Raw genomic sequence first — 26822 nt, 5'->3', positions numbered from 1 at the left:
TGTTGGCGCTTGAGGTCCAGCAACTATTGGTCTTAGTTTGAGGTCAGCAGGCCTTAATATTTTTACGTACTGTTTCTTCTGCTTATTTATGGCACTTTGTATTTCGGAGCTTTTGTGGATTTTGGGTAATCCGTTGAAATTGCTCTCTTTGATTACCGAGTTGCATATATAATCTTTCTTCTTGTCTAGCACTTAGCGAAACCATCACAGAAAAAAGATTGAAACTTGCAGGTTACATACTCTGGTTTCTAGAGCTAAGCAAATTTAAAACAATACGCTGTGCCTATAAAAATATAGGTTGGTTATAATCAGTAGGCTTTTGGACACCGCTCTGCTCGAACAGAGCTGAACAGGGGCTAAATAACAACAACAACAACAACAGAAACACCGTCAACAATAAAAACAAAAAAAAAACATCATCGTCAACAGACAACAACTACGATAGAAGCTACATAATTATGACGTGCATGAAACGTGAAGCCATAGTGTATTTGAATTGAAAATTTAGATTGCTTTTAGCATTTAAGCTTCTGAAAATAACTTTCTCAATACGACTCAACCCACTATAAAACTACCGCCGTTGGGGTTAAGTGACAAAATTCAGTTGCATGAAATATTTATTTAAAAACATGTAATGGCGAACAGAAAATTTACGAGATGTGATTTAGAAGCTCAAGTTTCCAATAGGCGAATGGAATGGCGTCTGGTATGCATGTATGGCAGTATGTATGAATGTGTATGCATATATATATATATATATATATATATATATATATATATATATATGTGTGTGTGTGTGTGTGTGTGTGTGTGTGTGTGTGTATTACAAATCCAAACAAGTAGTAGTACAAAAGATATAAATGTATATGAATGTGTGTGTGTGTGTGTGTGTGTGTGTGTGCGCACGCGCGCACGCGCGCAGATATTTGCATATAAGTGTGTTCGTATTTATACACGTAGGAATGTATGCATGAGAATATCTGAAACACACATAGATCTCTTTAGATCACTCTCTCTCATTATAGATACACAGGGTGTAGTGAACGAATTGTCCAAAATACGAAAAATGAAAATAACACTGACATCTCATTTTAACAGATATTTATCAAAATTACATGGAAATATCTTGAAATACTAAAGAGTAAATTTATTCAATAAAATTGCTATTGGCTTCAACATCGAGACGAGGAGTAGCTGGGTTTTTATAAGGAGCTGTAGGCTCAAACTGGGTTGAAAATAGGCTGTCTCACGTGATTTTATTTAGGGTTCCGATTGGTTATACGCTGCAGACTGGCGCGACAGAGTAAGATACAAATTGCGCCAATACCAACCAATCAGAGTAGTGGACATAACAGTGTCCAAAGAGCAGCCAAAGGCTAGCTGTTACCTGCTACGTTCGAATGTACGTATATATATAATAAAGGGGAGAGAGGAATTTCACTCAAATGTCCGCTACACTCTCCTCTTGGGTTCGGGCTGTTGTTACGGTACTCCTACTTTGTACTTCCTGGTTCTCTGTGGTTTGATTACTTATCTGGGGCCACTTTATTTTAATGTGCCCCTTTTCTCCACATTGGTAGCAGGTGGGTGATCTTCCCTCTACCACCACTCTCAGCTTTGTATCTTCAGGCAGCAGCACCTCTTCTGTTATTTCATTCAAGTCTTGCTAGGTGTCCTGGATAGCCATTTCCAGGCCGTAACCCCAGAATTCATTTTCTTCGTTCTTGCAACTTGGATTAACTTTGCGTCCTCTTTGGTTCCGTACATCAGAGCTGCCACCAGCCACGCTTCTTCGATTTCAAGTGGCACCCTGCCAATCCTAATTCTTGCAACACTTTTGCCGCAATAGGTCGACAGGAGCCTCCATTTTTGTGATCTCAACGGCACAATGGAGTGATTTATTGCCTCTTCGGTGGCAAACCTCACCTCCACAGTGCCATATCTTCTCCCTCGAGTGTAGAATGTCGCAACACTCTTCATTTCTTCGGTTAAGTCTGTCGTCGCAGGGGGTGTCGTGACACTTGCTACAACTCTATCTATATCTCCACTCACATTAACCGAAGCATATGAGTTCTATCAAACATACTTCCACCGTTATACATGTGAAGCGATGCCTTGCTATGTTTTGCTGAAGTTTGGTCGTAAAAACTGGTTGTATTTTCGGTGTCCCTTGTTATTAAGACTTAAATAAATAAGATATATACATTTTCATTTCCTTTGTGTCCCTTCTATTAACTATACTAGATCGTTGTCGATGCCAGTCAGAATAGCGGCTTGAGTTATTGTTCCTCCCCCTCTTCCTCCTCAGCTCCTCTCCTCCTTCGCCTCCTCCTTCCAACCTACCACCACCACCACCACCACCACCACCACCACCACCTCCTCCTGCTCCTCCACATCCTCCTCCTGCTCCTCCACGTCCTCCTCCTGCTCCTCCACGTCCTCCTCCTGCTCCTCCACGTCCTCCTCCTGCTCCTCCTGCTCCCCCTGCTCCAGCTCCTCCTGCTCCTCCAGCTCCTCCTGCTCCAGCTCCTCCTGCTCCAGCTCCTCCTGCACCTCCTGCTCCTCCTGCCCCTCGTCCTTCTCCAGCTCCTGCTCCTACTCCTCGTCCTTCTCGAGCTCCTACTGCTCCACCTCTTCCTCCTTCTCCACCTCTTCCTCCTTCTCCACTTCTTCCTCCTGCTCCACCTCTTCCTCCTGCTTCACCTCTTCCTCCTGCTCCACCTCTTCCTCCTGCTCCACCTCTTCCTCCTGCTCCACCACCTCCTCCTCCTCCCCCTCCTCCCCCTCCTCCCCTCCTCCCCTCCTCCTCCTCCTCCTCCTCCTCCACCTTCTCCACCTTCCCTGAAAGTTAACGATTTGAAAAACTACCATCACGTTGCACATACACTCACACGCATACACATATGAATATAATGTATATATATATATATATGTATGTATGTATATGAATGTGTGTGTATGCATGTATGTATGCATACATGTATGTATATATTTCACAACCACCAACAATAACAGTAATATATAATATGAAGGAGATAAGCAAATCCATTTAGAATAATACATAATGTCATGTAGTATATTTTAAAAGTTGAATGTATTTGATCTTAGATCAATGAAGATTTACTTGAGACTAAATAGCCACATCAATACCATTCGCAAGAACAATATAACCACCACAACACAAAAAAATACCTGCCAACCATCGCTTGCATCTAAAGCAATGCAATCCATATAATCACCATTGTCAACCTACGAACCTTTCAGTCCACCTGGGTACAAAAGATACGCCACACGTGTGTGTGTGTGTGCATGAGTTTGTGCGTGCGTGTGTGTATGTGTGTGTGTGTGTGTGTGTGTGTGTGTGTGTGTGTGTGTGTGTGTGTGAATGTGTGTGTATAAGTGTTTGGGGACAGAAAAAATACTGCATGGCGTTACATTAATTAGTAATAGTAAAATGTTGCACAGAAAGATGACAAACAAGAAAAACACATAGAGGATGAGGACACACTCAACCCTCATCAGTTATCGACCCCAAATATTCACGATTTCGACGGCTTATCGATAAATATGTATGTATATATGCATATAAATATATGTATATACTTGTATATATATTCTTTTATTCTTTTATGTGCTCCAGTCATTTGGCTGCTCCATGCTGGAGCACCACCTTTAGTCGAACAAATCGAACCGATGACTTATTCTTTGTAAGCCTAGTACTTATTGTTTTGGTCACTTTTGCCGAGCTATTAAGTTACGGGGACGTAAACACACCAACATCGGTTGTCAAGCGATGGTGAAGGGACAAACACAGGCACATCAAACCTTTATCTCTGATCCTAATATTCCTTTTCTAGCAACTCTACTTCCTTTCCCTTTCTCTCCGGTCTTCTTACACTTAATTGTAGACTTTCTCCCTTTCTTAAGGTGCCACGCAATGGGACTTAACCATGAACCATGTGGTTGGTAAGCAAGCTACTTACCACATAGGCACTCCTGCGCCTGTGTGTGTAAGCATGTATGTACGTATATATAAACATTTAATTATTAAATTGGAAGGATTATCAGAAAGCCATTTCTATTCTTTTCTCAAATATATATGTAATATATATTTGTATATGTGTGTGTGTGTGTGTGTGTGTGTAATAATATATATATATGTATATATATATATATATATATATATATATATATATATATATATATATATATATATATATATATATATATATATATATATATATATATATATATATATATATGTAAGTGTGTGTGTGTGTGTGTCTGTGTGTGTTTTAGGTTGTTTCATATGAAATGTCACATTTTTAATACTTGTTATTTCAGTCATTTAAGAACACAATTATGAATACCTTGCGTTTAATCTTGACTCTTTTTCTTTCCTAACAATATTGGTATACAAAATTCGTACCCACAGACCTTATGAAAATGATAACAACCAAACTATTTCGTATGTGTATTTCGTGTGCAAGATTCTTGATGTGGATACGTGTGTTGAAAGAAATACAATTAAACCTTGGGAGAGGCATTATGCCGGTAATAAACACACGCACTGGTTCAGTCCTTTATTAATTTATATAGTTTTTTGTTAAATTATTTCATTGCACTCTTGCAATCTCTTCAGTAACTTGTCTCTCCACTTCCATTTATTTTGAATATATGATCTGGCGTTGTTTTGGCGTTGTTTCGAAACTGTTTGGTATGAGCATGTGAGTGTGTGCAAGCTCGTATGTGTGCACGCTCATATGTGTGCACGCACTTATGTGTTCGTGCTTATATGTAAGTATGTGCGTCCATATGTGTGTTTGTAACAATTTCGTTTATATCAGATCAGATAGAGACTTTTTAATTAATTTATTTACGTTCATATTCCGCATCATATGTGTGAACAACACATGCAACCATGGGCAATTGTAAGGCCCTCATCTACGTGTATTTGGTGTTTAAAATTGGTTGCGTTTCAGTTATGAGGACCGACTCCTGTATTTGTCGCAACGATGCGTCACCGGGGTGTCTAGACAGGATTTCTATGCTAATTATGTCCAGTACACCACCATGTTGTTCTTTGGCATGCTGGTAGAGCACCGAGGTTTGTTTTTGATTATTATAGTCCCTCCAATGTTCGTTTACACGCTCAGCCAAACTTCTTGCCGTTTAACCTATGTATGTCGTGTTTCTGTTTTTACACTCACCATCCATACAGCTTATTTTGTAGACTACATTTCTGGCTTTGCAGTTGGCACCAGGACTATTTTTGCACACAATGCAACTCTCCTCAACACACCTTGTTCTTCTGAAGGGATATGTTTTACATATTATTGATCTAATTGATCTCCCTGGTTTTTCTATAACATTTATCCTCAACTTGGTACTTTTGAGGATTTTTCGAAATCTGCGGACCAGTTCTCCGTGTGGCGTGGCGTCCACAAACATTACTCCCTGGAACTTGTCGGTATTGTACCACGTGGTCTTTTTGTTTGTTTTGTCACTAATCCTTTGTAGTCTATTCCACTGTTTGTTACGGTATCTAGGTTGTGTTCCATTTGTATCTTTCACAACAATCTCCTCAAATTTCTTGTTAGCTCCTCTGTATACCCGGATTCTATCTTTCTGGCTGTATCCCGAAAATTGCATGCGATGCATGAAGTCTTGAATATGTTTTTGCCCCTCCCATGGACTGCACAGGGGGGGGGGGAATATGTTTTTCATTATTCTAACCAAATCGGCTATTAATATATTGATTTTCACACTGTGTGATAGAGCCGAATTCTTATGGATAACATACTTTGAAGATATAGGTTTCATATAATGTGAGTGGAGGATTTGAACTTTGTCATTAATTGTTTCTAGCCAAAGTTCTGTGTCAAGTACTGGGAGTCTCATGTTTAGGTGTCTTGTTGGGTAATCTATTGTTACCTTGATGCTCTGGTGTATTGTATTAGCTATATTCTGGATGTTTTCCATCACGATCTTCTCGTTCTCTTCAGTCTGAATGTTTGATGGTATTTTGACTGCGATGTTAATGTCATCCACATATCTCCCGTATAGTTTGAGTGTTATTGAGTGTTCTTCGAGAGTTGTTTTCAGCTTTTTGTCCCACCAGGTCATGAATAGGCTTGCCACGTCTCCAGCCACACTGACACCAATAGCCGCTCCCTGGACCTGCATGTATAGTTTTTCATTGAATTTAACTATATGGTTCTGTAGGGTGGTCTTCAGACTTGCACCTACAGCATGTGCAACCATTTTTCGTGTTTGGATATTATCCTTTGGGTCGTGGGTGGGTGTATTCCATCCATTCCAACGCTCTGCGGTGGTTTTCTAGCAGCTGATGTAATCGTAGGTGGTCTACCCTGTCCTGACCTGGTGGGGCAGAATCTAGTTAGGTCGTGGTGATCTAAGTATTCATTATTATAAACGAGCTTTAGGAGGAGGCCTAGTTCCCTCGTGTTCACTTCACGGAAGGTTACTTCACTTTCCGAAATAATTTCAACACATCTCTCTACGGCAAAGTCAATGTCAATGGATGGATAGAGAGATACTACATCCATACTGCCTATAATACAATCTGTCAGGTTATGGGAGCAGTTACATTCATTGACTTTGCTGAGGAGGTCCTCAGTGCTTTCACAAACATCAGGAGACATCTCGATGTGTGGTCTTAATATCTGTGAGAGGAAGAATGACAGCCTATAATTGCTGGCAATATTGGCACCACAAATCGGTCGACATGGGGGGCCCATGATAGGGTCTGCAATGGGTTTATGGTCTTTTCGTAATCCATAGAGTGTAGGAATGTCGTTGTTGGATGATGCGAAGTTCTGTGCTGTGCGTCTCTTAGGTTGGAGTATGTTGGAGTATTCCCATGTGTGCATTGAGAATTTTCTCTACTTTTTCATATTCTTGCGGTGCAACTTCTCTCATATCTTCTATATGCTTTTGCATCGTATGGGTGTAGTTTTGCAGGCTGTCTACCGATATCCTGCCTGATTTGTCTGTAGGGAGGCATACTATCTCATTGTTTCTAACTCTATGTTTTAGTTTTCGTATGCCCATTGCAGCTACTGTACCGAGTTGGTGGGTCTCTGCTTCGTTTTGTGTTGGTGCAGTTACTATATAACGTGTTAATGTTTTCTTGAGTCTGCTTCTAGCTAAAGAGATCATGGCTTCTGTTTTATCACCTGTGTATGGCGAGATGCATACTCTTTTGTTGAAAGGTAAATCCGTTGGATAGATTTGGGTCATATCATAGGATTTGTCAATTGGGTTATAAAAGAGATTTTCTAAGGTGTTGTTGTTGCCATTGTTGTTATCATTGTATGTGTGGCTGCTGTTGTTGCTGTTGATGTTGTTATTGTGACGGACGTTGTTGTTGCTGTTGTTCCTGGTGTGTACGGTCCTGTTCGTGTGGTTGTTGCTATTGCTGTTATCAACTATGTTGAGTGATTTTCTCGTATGAGCACAAACTGGGTCAATCTGCCGTAGAAGCTCTACGGAATATCAAGTGGGCCTTTGCTAATGGTTTTGTTCAGAGATGGTTCCAGATCTCTCGTTCAGGAGATGATAGCCTTGAAAATAAACCAAGGGTTGGCCAAAATCAGTTATTCGACATGACGGATTTAATGCTTTGGTTGAACAAAATCCGAGTACCAAGGTTCGAAAACTTTCATCAGAACTCCAAACATCTCGCACAACTGTTTTTGGACACCTGTAAAAAATTGGAAAAGTGAAGAAAACAGATAGGTTTGTTCCACATCAATTGAACGAGATTAAAAAAAAACAGACGCCTCGAAGTGTGCTTCTTATTGCTTCCTCGACTGGAAAAAGACCATTTTTGCATCAAATCATTACTTGTGATGAGAAATGGATACTCTTTGACAACAGCAGGAGAACAGGACAGTGATTAGATGCAGGAGAGTCATCTAAATACTACCCAAACCCACCATTGCACCCTAAAAATGTTAGTGGTCACTGTATGGTGGTCTGGGGAGGGAGTTATTCATTATTCATTCTTGCAACAAGGTAAAACGGTAACAGCAACATCGTATTGCCAGGAAATTGATTGTATGCATGAGAATTTGAAAAAGAAGCAACCCAGACTAGTGAATAGAGTCGGCCCAATTTTGCTTCACGACAATGTACGTCCTCACACTCCTCAAGCTACTCACTGTCCAAAAGTTGCAAAGCCTGAATTATGAGATTTTGCAACATCCTCCCTGTTGCTCTGATATCTCTCCTACTGATCATCACTTATTTAAGCATTTTGAAGTTTTCATATGCAATAAAACATTCTTAAATAGAGAAGAGGTAATTGAAGCATTCGGACAGTTTATCACAGCAAAAGACGAATTTGTTTTTAAAGATGGAATATATGGCATAGAGAAACGCTGGGTAAACGTCATAAATGAACATAGATCATACTTTGATTGAATAAATCAGTTATCTAACACTTCTGAAACATTTTGTTGTTACCTTTCAAATACATTTCATGTGAAACAACCAAATATATATAATGGGGTGTAACTTTTAAACATTTTAACATTTTGTATTGAAAACACAACACGACTATGCTCCAGTTTTAGTTTCTTGCTGGAACTTTTGCACATGTTTGTATGAAGTGTTTTTCACTGTTTCCGATAGTTCAACATATTCCCGTTTATCCATCACAAGTAGTGTCATCCACATACCTTGTGTATAATCTATGTTTATGATTTGGTATCAGTCTGTATATATTCTTTAGTACCTATTTAGAATGCTAACGGGAGATCATATTCTTTTAGTTTCTTCTCCTTATTTCAGGCATTGGCTACGGCCATGCTGGAGCACTGCATTGACCACTTTATGATTTTAATACATATTTTTTTAATAAATATGTATGTTTATGTATATATGTATGTATATATGTATATACGTATGCATGTATGTATGTATTATGTATGTATGTATGTATGTATGTATGTATGTATGTATCTATCTATCTATCTATCTATCTATCTATCTATCTGTCTGTCTATCTATCTATCTATCTATCTATCTATCTATCTATCTATCTATCTATCTATACATACATACGTATTTATATGTGTGTGTGTTTGAATGTATGTATGAATATGAGACTATATGTATATGATATCACATATTTACAACCTGTTAGGCTTTTCCAATAAATTATAAAAGATTATAATGAATAGGAAAAACTGAAAAAGTATATTCTGAGCATCATCATCGTTACTCATCAATTTAAAATTCAAACATGCAATCTCACTATGTTTAATATTGAAATGTTTATCTCCCTTACAAGAAATAACTGCTGAAAACACAAGGTATTATAATTGTACTTTTGTATAAAATGGATTTGGAAGTATCTGATGACCTTGTCTGATATGTATTCTTTTAAATGTATATAAACGAAAATTAAGTTTGTAAGTTGGCGAAATGTTATAGTGTGCCATTACAGACTGCATAATTTACAATTTATACTCTGTTACCTTACTTTCTTTATCGATGGCCAGCAGCGACAATATTTTACAGACACAATGCAAACTGGAAAATCCAATAAGAAACGTTTCAGAGATACTTTGAGATATTTTAAACACTATGAATCATTTTGCCTGAAAATCATTTAACCTTATAGAGCCAAATAAATGAATAGATAAATAAATGAATAAAGCAGCACCATGCCAAGTCCACCAGAGGACTGCTATGTAGCAGTTCAAACTGTTAGAAATAACAGCTAAGTTTAAGAAAAAAACAGCCACTACTGTTTAAAATAGGACATATAAGTTAATGTTGTACTTGGTAGACTGGACCAAGTAAAATACGGAATGGTCACGACTGGAAAGCCTTTGGTCATAGGCTTAAGTAACAGTTAAGCCGAAACTACACAACAACAATAACAACAATAATACGATAAACTTCTATGTCAGGAAATGTGATGACATAGCGTAATTAAATTTCAAATTCAGCTTCTGAACATGATATCCCCAGCATGACTCAAATCAATATGATCATACAACTCGACTAAGGCTAAGTCTCTGCCCAAGTCAATGTCTTCTCCTCACTCATTACTCGAACATTTATAGGCAGGAAACACTTATTTATTCAAACAAATATAATAGGTGAGCAGAAAATTTACGAGATGTACTTTGAAAGCTTAGATTTCGATAGACGTAACATAGAATAGCCTGCAATATGTATGTATGTATGTATGTATGTATGTATGTATGTATGTATGTATGTATGTATGTATGTATGTATGCATGTCATTCAGTTTATTTCAAGATTTCTTCCCAATAGATAAAGGACCGCTTTCTAATCTAGATCCAGGGTTCCTTCATTGGAATTTCAACATCAACAACAGGGTATTTTTTTGTATGTATGTATATATGTGCAGATTTGATTGTTTTATGCGTAGAGTTACATATATAGACATGCTCATATATATTTAAATGATAAACTTCTGGAAAGTTTTACAGATTTTTACACTTTCAGTAATGGATTGGATCTGTAGTCTTCGAATTAGCTTTCTTCTTTCTGGTTTTGAGAAGCTTAATTTCTCAAGTTTCACATTTAGGCAGTGTGTTACATATCCCAGGGCCCCAGTAATTACAGGTATAAACCTTAACTTGTAATCTGGATAGAGTAACTGTAGATTTCTCAATAGTTCATCATCGTGGTCTCTTTTTCACTGATCTTCAGTTTTATGTTAACATCCGCAGGGCAGCTAATTTCCATAACTGTACACAGTTTCTCTTCTTTATCCCAAATCATTATATCAGGTCTGTTGTGCTTACATTTTATTGAGGTCTTCACTGGTACATTCCACCAGTATTCCTTTTTATTATGAGTGGCTATGGCTTCTACCATATTGTGATTTTTTTATTTCTTTGTCCCCGGGATTATCTTTCCGACGGATTTCATTATAGAATGTCCTAGCTGCAACGTCATGTCTCATCGGTAGATAATACCGTGATGACATTTTCCGACAACTGCTTATGATGTGGGTGATATCTTCAATGTGAACTCCACAAAGTCTGCATCGGTTGTCACATTTTACGGCTTTTACAGCATCTGTATCCCTTTTGTACATCAGGAACTTGGTTGATATTTCCTGTTCCTGGATTGCAAAAGCATACCCTTCAAAGTGGGAGGTAATAATCCGGATATTGGTCCATGATAAACTGCTTTGATGATCGATGTTACTATCATCACGGAGCTTTCTACTAACAGTGCCATGCATAGTCTTCTGCTCATATAGACTCATCCTTTCATCTGGTGATATGTTGCGGTAGAGTCGTGCGACTTCTTTGGGCATGTATTCTAGGTTACTAGACAAAGAGTGTTGCTCAAGGAGCTGCCTTCCAAGTCTTATGATGTCATCAGCCTCAGGTATAAAAACTTGGTCAATGGATGCACTTCGACACTTGGTAATTAAAAGATGTTGCCGAACGGATATGATGCGACGTTCAAAGGCATTTTGGATCGATGTTAAGCCTCTGCCGCCTTGTTTACGTTTTAGGTAGAGGCTGTCTATAGCACTGTTTATGTGGAAATTATGTGTGTTTGTTAGTATTTTTCGGGTTTTCACATCAATGGCTCGGATCTTATCAAGCATCCAATCAAGCAGTCTAAATGTTGGTATGAGTACTGGCACTGCAAACACATCGTGGGCCACTGTTTTATTGAATGCAGAGAGTTCTGAGGTCCAAATTTTCTTTATTCGGCTGTAATATTCTTTAGTGACACATGTTTTGTTACAGGTACCACTGTAAGATATGTTTTCATCCATCCCTACATATCTGTAAAATTCCTCGTCAGAAGCAGGAGAAACAGTCAAATCATTGACAGAGATGCTACTAGCCTGGTTTACTGTTTTCCCCCTTTTCACAATCATATAGCATCATTTATCCTGACCAAACTCCAACCCTACATCCTTTGAGAATGTTGTAACTAGGTCAAGGCTCTTTTTCATCTCATGCATATTCTTTGCATAAAGTTTTTAAGTCATCCACGGGCATATGGTGTAGTGGTTAAGAGCGCGGGCTACTAACCCCAAGATTCCGAGTTCGATTCTGGGCAGTGACCTGAATATTATTAATAATAATAATAATAATAATAATAATAATAATAATGATGATGATGATGATGATGATGATGATGATGATGATGATGATGATGATGATGATAATAATAACAACAACAACAACAACAACAACAATAATAATGATAATAAATAACATCGGAAAAATACCTTAGGAATGAGAACCCAGGTTCGAAATTTCCCCAGGACACCTGATGAAGGCTGGCGAGTACATCAGCCAAAACTTTGTGTTAAAAACAAACAAGATGAGGACAAGTATCCGTCAAATGTAAATATTGTAAATAATGTACATAATTCCTCATCTTTCAAATATAGAACTGTATGCTCATATATATTTAAATGATAAACTTCTGGAAAGTTTTACAGATTTTTGCAGTTCCAGTAATGGATTGGATCTGTAGTCTTCGAATAAACTTTCTTCTTTCTGGTTTTGAGAAACCTCGAGGGATAGTGGATGTCTGGGTCTGAGGGAGGCCTGCGTTGTCAGATGCTGCCATAGGTATCGCATGCACAGCTGCCCAACGTCCGAAAATCGATTTTATTTATTTATCTTTTGTCGTCGTAAGTGCGGATGGTTGTAAGTTGCATAGGTCGTAAGTTGAGAAGGTATATATATATATATATATATATATATATATATATATGCATGTATGTAATATGTATGTATGTATGTACGTGTATATATATATATATATATATATATATATATATATATATATATATATATATATATATATATATATATACACATATACATACACATTAGTGTGTGTGTTTCTACATAATCTACTTATATGTAGAGGAGCTTATTTCACATAACGATAAAGCAAACGCTTTTCATTCTATCGCACTCAACTTTTCTCTTTCTTTTCTTTCCTTTCTGTCTGTCTCTATATGTTGGCTACTACTTACATACAACAGGTAAATATTTGGAAACTGTGAACCAACGTTAAAGACCGTCTGAAAATTGTTTGATCTACTAAAAAAAAGTATCTTGTACTAAACAAGAAAATTTCAGCATATGTTTCTGTGTCTGTACTGACTTCAATATGTACATATCTATACATTTTATACTTAATGAGACATGCATATAAACGTACAAATGCCTCTACAAATCCACAATAGACATAGATCATATGCATACAAAACACTGACAAACACGTTTGTGTTAGTGTGTGTGTGTGTGTGATCCATAAATGGATATCCGACAGTTTAGACGATGAGCATCCAGTTGTCCAATCAACTGAACTAGCTTCTCATTGAATTAGTGCGCGCGCTTGCATCTCTATAGACATTACTTCTCTTGACCTACTTCACTTGCGTTACCTTCTGTTCACCATCCTATTAACTTAGTTCGTAACCACCTCCATTTAAGTATTTAATTATAAGTGTTTGATCCATTCTGAATAGCATTGAAAAATATGTCCCAGGATGTATGACATTACGAAGGTAAAATGAAGCACCTAACTATATTTCACTCCTGTGTGTTTTCAGGTAATTAAGGTGTTGTGCTTTTACTTTGACAGAGAGAAACCGGGGTGTGGGGTGACACATAAATTTTAAAGCCACTTCTTATCCCTTGTATGGTGACTACAATAGAACGCCTCTGGTGAGTTATCTGTTCTATCAGGGTTAACATGGAAGAGAAGAAAGAGGAGAAGAAGAGCAAGAAAGAGAACAATAACAACATTGACAACAAAAACAACAATGCAAAAGTTTGCTACTATTTTTGAATTCAAGTAGGATATAATATCGGTGAGTTGAATAGCACTCATAGATACATTTTTTTTCAGCTGTAATAACTCATATATATTTCAAGAAAAAAACATCAAGTAATCCCAACACCAGCGACCTATTTGGGAAAGTATCTCCGAAAGAACGCTAATTTGAAAATGAATTCACAAACAGGAAAGTTTTCACTCACAATTACTCATTATTTAAGATAACAATGTTGACCTAATAGCCGGGACATTGATATTAAATTACTCTGGTCGTTTCCTTCCAGATCTAATAACCTACCTCAAGAAACAATAACCACTCAACGCCACTGATACATACATACATACATACATACATACAAACATACATACATACATACATACATACATAACTTACATATACCTCGATGTAAGCGTATGCATGGTTGTGTGGTATAGGCGCAAGAGTAGCTATGTAGTTAAAAAGCTTGCTTCCCAAACAGACGACCTTAAGTTCAGTTCTACCGCGTGGTAGTGTCTTCTGCTGTCGTCCAAGGGCGACCGAAGCCCTAGCAGTGAATTGCATAGAAATTTTTTCATGAAAAAAAACCCCGTCATATATGTATGTATGTATGTATGTATGTATGCATGTACGCACGAAGGGGTGCTGAAAAGTTCTTGGCTTTGGGTAAAAGAAAATACAGGAGGATCAGTTAATTATGATTTTATTCAACATATTCCCCTCTCAGATTCACACACTTATTTGGGCGGCCCTACAGCATTTTTCGAAGCCCTGTAAAAAAACCTCGGATGGTTGGGTCTCCAATCAAGCCTCCCGCGACACCCTTAAAGCCAGGAATTTTTCAGCACCTCCTTGTATATATACACATAAACACATATGTTTATGTATTAGGTCATCCCATAAGTTCTGTCCGTTTTTACCTTTTTTAAAATTGAATGAAATTTAATAGAATATTAGAATATTAATAGAATATTAATTCCATGTCTAATGAAATTAAAAATTATTTTTATGCATTTGTGTACATATAAACTAATTAAATATTATTTTACAGAAAAATAGAATTAAAATTTCTTTGATTAAAACCCTTTCTAACATGGAAGTACCCAGAGAGCATTTAAGGCACATAATGCTTTATGAGTACAAAAAAGGAAACTCAGCAGCCGAAGCGACTCGAAACATACATTCAGTTTATGGGAAAGAATGCTTGAATGAAAGAACTTGCAGAAGATGGTTTGTAAAATTCAGAAGTGGAGATTTCAGCCTTGAAGATGAAGATCGAACAGGACGTCCAGTTGAGTTTGATGATAAGCTCCTTGAGGCATTACTTGAAGAAAATTCTGCATTATCAGTTGAAGAATTGGCAATAAAGCTTTGTTCAAACCATACAACTGTTCATCGTCATCAACAACTTGGAAAGGTTCCTAAACTTGGAAAATGGGTGCTTCATGAATTGTCCGAAAGCAAGCGCAAATCCCGACTTGACATCTACTCTTCTCTCCATTCTCGCGAATTCATTTCACCCTTTTTGGATAGACTTGTGACCGGTGACGAAAAATGGATCTTCTATCAAAATGTTAAACGTCGTAAACAGTGGCTTGGTAAAAGGGAAAAGCTCAACTACAATCGAGAAGGGAACTTCAGGGACAAAAGGTTCTTCTCTCTATCTGGTGGGATTGCAAAGGAGTAATTCACTTTGAATTGTTACCACCTAATGCAAAAATAATGCTCAAGTCTACTGTCAGCAATTAGAGCTTTTGAACCAAGCTTTGAAGAAAAAAGACCCGCTTTAGTGAATCGAAAACGTGTGATGTTTCATCAAGACAATGCGCGACCCCACACTGCAAAGACCACATCATAGAAGATCGAAGAGCTTGGTCGGGAAAAAATTCTTCATCAACCTTATTCTCCTGACCTTGCTCCTTCAGACTACCATTTGTTTCGTAGTTTACAGAATCATTTGGGAGACTTAACTTTCGCAAGCCAGGAGGAGGTCGAAACCAAAAGAGTTTTACATTGATGGGATTAAAAAGCTTGTAAATAGACGGAAGGAAGTTACAGATAATCAGGGAAAGTACATTGATTAAATTTCAATTAAATATGACATTTGATCACTAGTTTTCTTCATTCAAAATTCGGACAGAACTTATGGGATGACCTGATATATGTGTATGTTTGTGCCCACCTCACCACCGCTTGACAATGTTGGTTTCTTTACGTGCCCGTTATATAACGGTTGGGTAAAAGACACCGATAGAATACTAATAGGCTTTAAAAAAATAAGCACTGGTGTCGATTTTTTCGACTAAGCCCTTAAAGGTAGGGCCCAGCGTGTTTCCAAAGACTGAAACTATTAAAAGTTGATAGAGGTTCACAAAAGGAAATCACTGACACACACACACATATACGCATAAAAATGAATACTGAATATTCGGTTGTTCGATCAATTGAACCACCTCCTCATTTAATTTGGTGTCTAAGTGGCTTAATATTACAAATACAAGTGTACCTTTATTTGCTTCTCAGGCAAAAACAGTGTGACAGTATGTGTTATAAGGCTAGACATTTTAATTACAGGAGCAAAGTATCGATGGGCTTTCGGTATATAGGTTGACTTGAAGTTACGGTAAAAGATACTTGACCAAGATGCCGTACAGTATATGTCGGAGGTATTCAAATGTATAAACAATGGTTCCACGGCATTTTTTACTACCACCCTAAACTATTTTTCTCTGATTCAATACAATCGCGACAATTGATCAAACCTCTCTCACTCTTTCTTTTGGACAAGTACAACCAGTCACTGTCACTCTTAGGATGGAATGCTCCTCCCTTGCTATGCCAATAATTTCTGTATCTTTGTATCCATACTCATCAGTTTATTCTTTTGCCAGTTTATGATTCCAGCTCCATACGTAAGTGATGCTATCGCCCATGTATTTACTGCTTGGAATTTATTCCATACAATCTATTTTGAGCGCGACACCAATCGTAATCTTCGGAAATACACTTTCTTCAGCACTTCTTTCATTTCCTCCTCCATGCTTTCATTGAACTCTAGTATGCAAAGATACTTATGGTCTTCCTTTTAAATTACTCCCCTATTTGGTAATTCTATACCTGGCAGGGACTGTACATTACCTCTTTTCAGACTCGTTACACAACATTTCTTGAGTACCATATATTTAGATTTGTACAGTTTTGTACAGTTTTGTTATTATTATTAAATGTGAAGACTGATGATGTCATTCCGTGGACGGAATGACATCATCAGTCTTCACATTTCAATTTTACAACTGGCAAAAAGAAAAAGAAATAAAAAAGCGAAACAAAAGAAAAGGAAAGAAAAAGTAAAGGAAAGAGTATATTTAATCAAAAACAGTTTTTTGTAAATTTGTTGAAATTCTACTGTCATTTTTTTCATTCCGCCAGGGCGTGATAATAATCCGCTAACATATTTCTCCTCATGCATTTTGAGCACTGAAATTGTAGCAGACTGCCACCATTCTTTCTTTTCATATACAGTCTGTTTACATTATTATTATTATTATTATTATTATTATTATTATTATTATTATTATTATTATTATTATTATTATTATTATTATTATTATTATTATTATTATTATTATTATTATTATTATTATTATTATTATTATTATTATTATTATTATTATTATTATTATTATTATTATTATTATTATTATTATTATTATTATTATTATTATTATTATTATTATTATTATTATGTTTTCAAGAAACCTAAACGAAATGTCAATCCATTCATGTTTATCTATTCCCTTCAACACAGTAGTGAAGGCATCCACACTATTCTGGCTTCATTATGTTCATCGCATTCTGCATTATTTTATCTTGCAAAGAATATTTCTTTCTCATATATAGATAAATAAATCCATGGAATTTGAGAGAAGCTTTCGTATTTTCTCCGTTCCACATATGCGTAACTGATAATTGTTAATGTGAATTATTTGAAACTCAGCAGTGGTATGACTGGAGTCAAGTAAATATTAGTATTAGTAGTAGTAGCAGCAGTAGTAGTAGTAGCAGCCAGCAGCAGCAGTAGGTGCGGCAGCAGTAGTAGTTGTAGTGGCAGTAGTAGTAATGGTGGTGCTATTATTGATAGCGGCAATAATGGTTGTATCAGTAGCTGCAGAATAAAATAGTCACATTGTAATACGAGTGAATATTTGAATTTTTGTATGTATATATTGTGTGTGTGTATGTGTGTGTGTGCTTGTGAGCCTCTATGGATAAAATAGCTTAAAGATAAAATATGGCTTCGCTTAGAATTTACATATTTTTTTCTTGTATTGATAGGTTTACAAGATCTTCAAGGTGCAAAGCTGGAAATGAAGAATGTGTTTTTATTTACAGTTTGATTGTCAATGTAATTACTTTGCAGAGATATTGGCTCTGTAAGCTGAATTATTCGAGATTACAATGCACGAAGACGAAGTCTGTTATATACATAAATACTTCTAAATTTTGTTTTCTCTGAATGCTATCTTTACAAACGCTTCTGAACTGCATTTCAAGGATATTCCTCAGAAATTTTTGCCTTATGCCGTTAAATAATGCTTCTGCATAGACTTCGAAACAATACCTCTAAATAGTGCTCCTAAAACATCTCTAAGCTGTCTCTTAAAGTGGAGCCTCTACAAACATTTACAAATTTGCCCCTTAATGCTTCCTAAATTGTCTCTAAATAATACCTCTATTGTACCTTTACATTACTACACTAAGATGAACGGAATGACCCGTTACGACTATGATTTTCCTATTGTCGTGTGCTTTCTCATAAATGGGCGAGATCAACAATCACGATAAATATACATTTGCAAATATATTTTGATAAATAGCGCAAATAATAAAGACATAAACAACGTGAAAATGTTAAAATTGGGAACTAAACACATAAATTGATGCGAGTCATCCTATGCTTAACCTTGTATTGTCTCGATACACTTAAGGTAAATAACTCCCCTTAGTTCTAACCTGTTTGGTCACATCAATTTCACCACTTTCATAAAATGTACACAGGCATGATAGAAGTAAATAGACACTCTTATAATCGTTAAAATTTATTTCAATCTGAAATTATACATTCACATTATTTATTAATTGTCATAATGTGAATATTTAATATTTAGTAGACATGCCCTGTGCATTTTTCAATGCAAGGACCCTATTAGGCATGTTACTGATCAGATGACGTAGAGTCTCTTGAGGAATTTCTTGCCAAGTTTCATTCAGTAATCTCAAAAGATCTGGCTTTGAAGATGCTTTCTTGTTCTTTTTATGAAATGTCCTGTCCCTTATGTCTTAGATGTGTTCAATAGGGTTCATATCTGGTGACTGGGTTGGCTATGGAAGATTTTTAATGCCATTCTCATCCAACAAACCTTGGGTCATTTTATCCGTGTGACAAGGAGCCCCATCTTCCATAAATAAAAAAGTTTTTAATCATTTCACCGCTTCAAATGATTGGAAGGAGCCATTTCTGCAATAAGGACATATATCTATTTGAGTTTATGTTTTCCTCACACTCCACCAGCTCTGATTGACCATTGCTCCAAATTGCCACCCAGACCATCACAGAATAGCTGCTATGTTTCATTGTTAGCTGCAATCTTTCCACATCAAGGTTTTGATCACAGAGTCTCTAGACCCACACTCGACTACTGTCAGAAAATACGGCAAATATGGACTCATTGGAGAAAACGACAGTGTCCCAAAATGCTACTAGCCTCTCCACCATCTCACTGGCCCAATCTTTTCTCTGCAATAGTAACCAAATTTATGGAGATACCTGACAGCAGTTCTGGGACTGACGTCAACGTGTTCTGCTATGTCAGAGGCCTAGCAATGAATATAATCCTTTACACTTCTCTTAACAAAGAGAAAGGTCCTGTCAGAGAGTCCTGGTCAACCTGGGCGAAGCGATATGGACTCCTTCCCCTCTCTGGTGAATTGCACAATCACTCTATTAACTGTAGAAGGCTATGATCCTAAGGCTTTCTATGACTTTGCGCTATGTCCACCTTCAGACAGTTCCAAGGCTTCTTTTGTACGCAGCTTGGAACTTGTTCAAGGCTTCTTTTAAACAGTCACATATAAAACCTGAAACATAAAAATGTCAATTAATAAAAAATATAAACCTTTACAAGTTAAATAAACATAAAACGATATTTTATGGGGTGTCTACTTCTGTCATGTCTGCGTACACGAGGACAGCGCCATCCTCTTTCAGTTGGTACTTGAAGAAGTTGATAATGGCTTTGTCTGAAAGATGTATGTCCTCAAGCCCTTTAACCAAGTCTTCCACACAACTTCCTTCACTGTTGTCTCCAGATATAGGAACACTGATTCAGTCTTTACAACATGATCCGTTGTAATATCTGTGCGAGTGCTTGTCGGACAATTTCGCCATCCGGGTACATCTAGAACTTGTTCGGTTGCTGGCTACTCAAACTCGGCCATAACTATAGTTTATCCCAAACAGCCAATGCTTCTGTATAGGACTACCAAACCAAGCCAAGCCAAGCACTTTTGGAAGTTGTTCTTCAAAACAGAAGAGACTGGGACTAATGACATTTTGAGTCACTCATACTCGTCACTAATACTCGACAGAAGACGTAAAGGTTCTTTCCACTGGCCACATAGCCTAATTAATTGAGTGCAGTGAGGGATTGGCAACATTCCCAATACCCAAGTCCAACCTTGATTTGACCTTGACCCAAGACAGCAGCTCAGTAAAAAAGACGAGCTTCAGAAAAGCATGTCATGAACAGTGACTGTATCTGTTTATCGTTATCATCGTCGTCGAAGAATCTCTGCAGATATGTTAATCTTAGCAACTGCCTGTGGTTCTTCAACTACGTCATTCTGAGACCCTCTTGTAGTGTGTTTTGGCAACATGTGAACCTCCTGATCATCAGGACCTGTTAATCTATTAGAAGTGAAATAATATAAACTCTAATCTAGCTATGTGTTTCTTTTAGACAAGGCATAATGGCCAGGTGATCTTACATCACCAAAGAGACAGGGTTGTTACCTAATTCCGTCCTACGTTTCAAGGATATCTTCCTCACAACCAATTCTCAGTTATTATCCACCTGAAGGTCTGGTACAAGCCAAATCCCAAACACCTAGAGTCTTAGTTAAGTGACAAATATAGTCTCAGGTGATATTCCAATTGGAAATACCTTGTGGAATTCGACATGGAATTCATCTGAGACAATGTAACGCATTTCATCTGCCTACAAAGTTTATAACTCTTTATGGTTCCTCCATCTTTGGGCGTCGCTAAACCGGTTAGTTTTATTTGAATAAAATATTTTGGAATAATAGTAGTATTCGAGTACTAGCCACTTCTTGAATAATAACATTGACTACATAGTCAATTAATAAATGAATGTGTATACTTAGTTTCAGATAAGACTGAAATTAGAATTGAAAGCTGTAATCCAATCCCCCTTTTGTATTCTCTAATAAATAGAAAATGCATTTGGTTACATTTCTCTACGTGCAAATAATTACACAATGAAGAATAAATACAACATGTATTGATTATCAATATGTATATCATTAACTTACACTTCAGATTACGTAACACAAGCTATTAATTGTATAATTAATTAATTGACTAGGTTACCGATGAAAGCATTATTATACAAATCGAATTTACTGGCTTAGCCTTGTCCTATAAGCTAACAGCTATATTTTTTTCAGTACTTACATGAAGTGGATACGCGACTTCTGGTGAAATTTGAATTGAAATCGAAACTTTTTTCTAACTTTTTTCTCCATTTTTTTTCTCCACAACATCATACCTTCAACGCAATGAGACTGGAAGGCTACTTTATAACCAATTTTCAGATTTTTTACTTTCTTTTAGAAAATGCATATTTTGCGAATGATAAAAACTAGATCCTCGTTGGCAGAAACGGATCTTAACTATCACTCAACTGCGCAGGTGTGCGTGGCTGAGTATGAGCCAAATAGCTCGAAACTGGGCCAGTCCCGCGATCCTGTTAGCTGCCGGAGTGTAGTAGGAACTCGTCCCTCTTGCTAGCGATGTATTGTATATAAAGGGTGCAGAGCTTGCACCAAAAACCAGCTGGCGGAGAACCCACCTAGGGTTAAACTAGTAGTAACATTCAACTGCCACTATGATGTAGCTACTCGCTTTACTGTATATATATATATATATATATATATATATATATATATATATATATATATATATATATGGAGAGATAGATAGATAGATAGAGAGGGAGAGAGAGATAGAGTGAGGGAGACAGATAGATAGATAGATAGATAGATAGAGAGAGAGAGAGAGAGAGAGAGAGAGAGAGAGAGAGAGAGAGAGAGAGAGAGAGAGAGAGGAATAGTAGAGACGAAAAGCAAAATATTCAATTAGGTGTGTCACCTTATGATTTTACAATATGAAGCCTCGAGGTTAGCCGCTCTGGCGAAAGTTGTGGTTGTCTACTGTAAATATTTTAAAAACTAAAATATTTAAGCATTTAATAAACCTTACTTGTAATATCTTAAAGCAATGCATTTTATCTAATGCTTCCAAATATGTTTTTCGGAAGTGTTCCGAAGATTTTAGAAGAATCTAAAATGTTTTTCATAAGTTTTATCAGATCTTGAAAACGGTCTGCAAATTTTAGATGTTTGATTCGACTCTAAGAAAATGTCTTTAGGTTTCAGCAGACTCTGAAAAAGAGTCTGTAATTTTCACCAGATTCTAGAAAATGATTCATACGTTTTCTCAGATTCTGTAGAGGTTGTCGATGATATAAAGATGATTGAGAACTATTTAACTGTAGAATATAATGAACATCTTTTTCTTTTGCGATTGTCTTAATTCTTGAAGTTATTTCCGCGTGATCTGTTACCGTCTTCTAGTTGTAATTAAGTTTCCTGCTAGAAACATGTAAAATGAAGTGGCTTGTAAGAAATAAACAGAATTAAGCACCTTGGTAGAAATTTACAAAATTCATTGTCCTGCAAAATTTATTGTGCTACGAATAATTTAATGTTCTTGGAAGAAATACATAAAATTAAGTCCCTTGATAAAATCACGTGGAATGAAGTGTCTTGTAAGACACGGGGAATTGTCTTACTGAAAAGCAATCACTTGATGTCTAATTTAATCTATTTACTGCTTCGTGTTTTTAATTAAGTTAGCTGGGGGAAAGGATTGGGAAGAAACAGGCGAAGAGCAGTCGCATGGCAATGTGGTCAAATGCAGGAAAAACGTTTTAAAAAATGCATTTTCGTTTTAATTTCATATTCTAACGTGGTCAATTTACCAGTGAAATATACGGTCAATCGAATTGATAACACCTCCACATCCTCACAACTTTGTGGCCTTGTGCCAAAGTTAGAAATCTCGATCAAGAAGAGTAATGCTTCAAGCTGAGTCGCTTAGATCATTTCATAGCTAATGGAAACGAGTCTTCTTGAAACATTCTCTCTATCTCATACATTTCCTTGTTTTTTTTTATCTATGTTACGCTATCATTTTCTTTCTTGTTCCACTATCTCTGCATCCTCCTCTTACTATTATGCATACATTTTTATACTTTTCAATTACTTTATTTCGCGTTATTAATTCTCTTCTCTTCTAACGTGCGTAACTGTCTCTGTCTTTCCTCTCATTCAATTTCATGTCGTTTTCATCTACAGTACGACTTTCTTTATCTTTCTAGCCGCCACTTTATCTGTCTCTTTTTAACTGGTTCACACACACACACATACGGCCTCTCTCTATATACATATACATACATACATACATACATACATACATACATACATATATATATATATATATATATATATATATATATATATATATATATATATATATATATATATATATATGTATATATACATATATATACATATATACATACATTTATATATATATATATATATATATATATATATATATATATATATATATATATATATATATATACATATATACATATGTATATGTATGTATATGCATGTATATATATATACATACATATACATACATACATACACATACACACACATATATATGCATATATATATATAATGTGTATAAATGGAAATATATAAATATGTATATACATATGATTATATATATACACGTATATATATATGTGTGGATATATATTATATGCATGTATAGAAATATCTATATCTATATATATTATATCATACACATAAGGACGTGTCCTCCATGCACAGCTACGCGTGAGTACACGTATATTCCGTTAGCCTTAATCTTTCTCTCAAATTTTAACTATGGATTCAGAATTTCTTTCTTTCTTTCTTTCTTTCTTTCTTTCTTTCTTTCTTTCTTTCTTTCTTTCTTTCTTTCTTTCTTTCTTTCCATCCAAGTCTTACTTCAGTTTCTCGTTGTATTTCACTGTTTTCGCTCTTCTATCCAGTCCTTCTCTTCTATCCAGTCGCTTCCCTTCCATTCATTCGCCACATGATGTCCATCTGTTCTCGTGATTTTCTGTAAAGATAATTGTAATTCTTCACAAAAATAGTTCTAATCAATATGTCTCAATTGAAAGAGAAAGGGAAAGGAAATCGGGGGGAGAGAGAGAGAGAGAGAGAGAGAGAGAGAGAGAGAGAGAGAGAGAGAGAGAGAGAGAGAGAGAGAGAGAGAGAGAGAGAGAGAAGTGCCAGTGAGCGAGAACGGGAAAGACAGAGAGAAATGCGGAAAGAGATGGAGAGATAGAGAGAGAGAGAAATGGAGAGAGAAAGTGATATAGAGCCAAAGGGAAAGAGAGAGAGAGATGGGGAGACAGAAAGAAATGGGGAGAGAGATGGAGATGGAGAGAAAGAATTAGAGAGAGAGAAAGAATTAGAGGGATATTAATAAACTCTGAGAAAGAAGAATGTATATTAAGAATATGACATATTATGGGAATCTGGGTTGAATTAGGTGAGATGCATGCAGCTAGAGGGAAAAGTTGAAATGGAGGGAAAGTGAGTGAGAGAGTGAGAGAGTGAGGGTGAGAGAGAAAGAGGCGTGAAAGAGAAACAGAGATTCAAAGAAAAAAGGATCGAAAGGGAATATTTGTGATTGAAAGAGGTGAGTTTCAGGACAGTATATAGAGGAAGATGTATGTATGTATGTATGTATGTATATGTGTGTGTGCGTATGCGCGTGTGTGTGTGCATATATATATCATCAATTGCACATACTCAATATATGTTTCGTTTGTTCGCTAGATTCGCTGCGGGATAGCGCATAGGGACGACCCCTGCTAACGCTGGATGTTAAGACACTTGAAAATCATGATCAGACGAAACAAGTCGCCTCGGGTCGAATTCAGGAGTGATGGATACTGATATATTGTCATATTTGTAACTTATCAACGTCACGTGCATGAATCGAACCGGGGACGAATCGAATCGCCAGTCTATGACTATATATAAATAGTGTAAGAATCATTTGCTGATGCACCACAGCGATGCACATGTAAGATCAAATTCAATAACAAATTAAAAGCAGTTCTGGTGGTGTTCATATAAACGAGTGCACATCCTCAATGTATGTGCTTTGTTTGTTTGCCGGATTCACTGCAAGGTAGCGCTTGGGGACGACCCCTGTTAACGCTGGGTGTTAAAACATCTGAAATGTCATGAGCAAGCGAAACCACTTGCCTCGGATCGAATTCAGGAGCGATGAATGTGCGGTAGATAATGTTTGTGGAGGCGCAATGGCCCAGTGGTTAGGGCAGCGGACTCTCGGTCATAGGATCGCGGTTTCGATTCCCAGACTGGGCGTTGTGAGTGTTTATTGAGCGAAAACACCTAAAAGCTTCACGAGGCTCCGGCAGGGGATGGTGGCGAACCCTGCTGTACTCTTCCACCACAACTTTCTCTTACCTCCTGTTTCTGTTGTGCCTGTAATTCAAAGGGTCAGCCTTGTCACCCTGTGTCACGCTGAATATCCCCGAGAACTACGTTAAGGGTACACGTGTCTGTGGAGTGCTCAGCCACTTGCACGTTAATTTCACGAGCAGGCTGTTCCGTTGATCGGATCAATTGGAACCCTCGACGTCGTAAGCGACAGAGTGCCAACAACAAAGATAATGTTTACGTCATTAGCGCTGCTTTTAATTCATACACACACACACACGTATATATATATATATGTGTATATGTATATGTAAATGTGTGTGTAGAGAGAGAGAGAGAAAGAGAGAGAGAAAGAGAGAGAGAGAGAGAGAAAGAGAGAAAGAGAGAGAGAGATGCGAGAAAGGGGTAGATATAGTTAAGAGGAAAAGTGAAATGAAAAAATTGAAAGTAAAACAATTATAAGCAGAGATAGATAGATAGATAGAAACATAGATAGATAGAAAGAGAGAGAGTGTGTGTGTGCGTGCGCGCGAAAGACAGAGAGAGAGAGAGTGAGAGAGGGTGAGCGAGAGCAAGAGAGAGAGAGAGAGAGAGAGAGAGAGAGAGAGAGAGAGAGAGAAACAGAGAGAGAGAGATAGTGAGAGGGAAAGAGATCATAGTTGAAATCTCAAAAGAAACAAGATGAAATAACCGGAAATGAACGGATTAATTGATCGATGGGTCACATGAATATGATTATTTAGAATCTCTCTTGCACCGGAAGGACTAGATAATTCTTCAGAAGAATCTGATGGGCTCCAGAAATAATTTATAATCCCTATTCCCTTTATTTTCTCCTTTTGTTCATTTCTTTCTCTTTATATCGCAATCCTTTATTCCAATCCAACTCACTCAGAGAAAAAGAATAAAAGAATATTAAAAACATATCTAGTATTATCTTTTAACAGTCGGTCGCCATGGTAGAAAAAAAAAATAAATAAAACTTCCATCAAACTTGGTCTGTTTTCTAATTTCAGTTCCTGGTGAGAAGCATTTTTATTTTTAAAGATATTCAAAGCTTTTGGGTCATGTATGGATTTAT

The 26822-nt window shown here is 36.8% G+C and overlaps 1 long non-coding RNA gene across 1 annotated transcript in view; it reads right to left on the bottom strand.

Moving 5' to 3' along the window:
• Positions 1–18992: 18992 nt before the first annotated feature.
• Positions 18993–26822, bottom strand: part of LOC128249917 (uncharacterized) — a 66799-nt gene continuing 58969 nt past the window's right edge. Inside the window, exons 2-3 of the long non-coding RNA XR_008266069.1 lie at positions 24269–24383; positions 18993–19975 (exon numbers count right to left, since the gene is read on the bottom strand). This is a non-coding gene — a long non-coding RNA (uncharacterized LOC128249917). The remainder of the gene's footprint in view (positions 19976–24268; positions 24384–26822) is intronic.

This window comes from Octopus bimaculoides, chromosome 1 (assembly GCF_046866305.1).
Source record: "Octopus bimaculoides isolate indiv1 chromosome 1, ASM4686630v1, whole genome shotgun sequence".
In the NCBI taxonomy this organism is placed as follows: Eukaryota; Metazoa; Mollusca; class Cephalopoda; order Octopoda; family Octopodidae; genus Octopus; species Octopus bimaculoides.
Note: the sequence above shows the minus strand (reverse complement) of the source record. Positions and strands in the feature narration are given on the sequence as shown.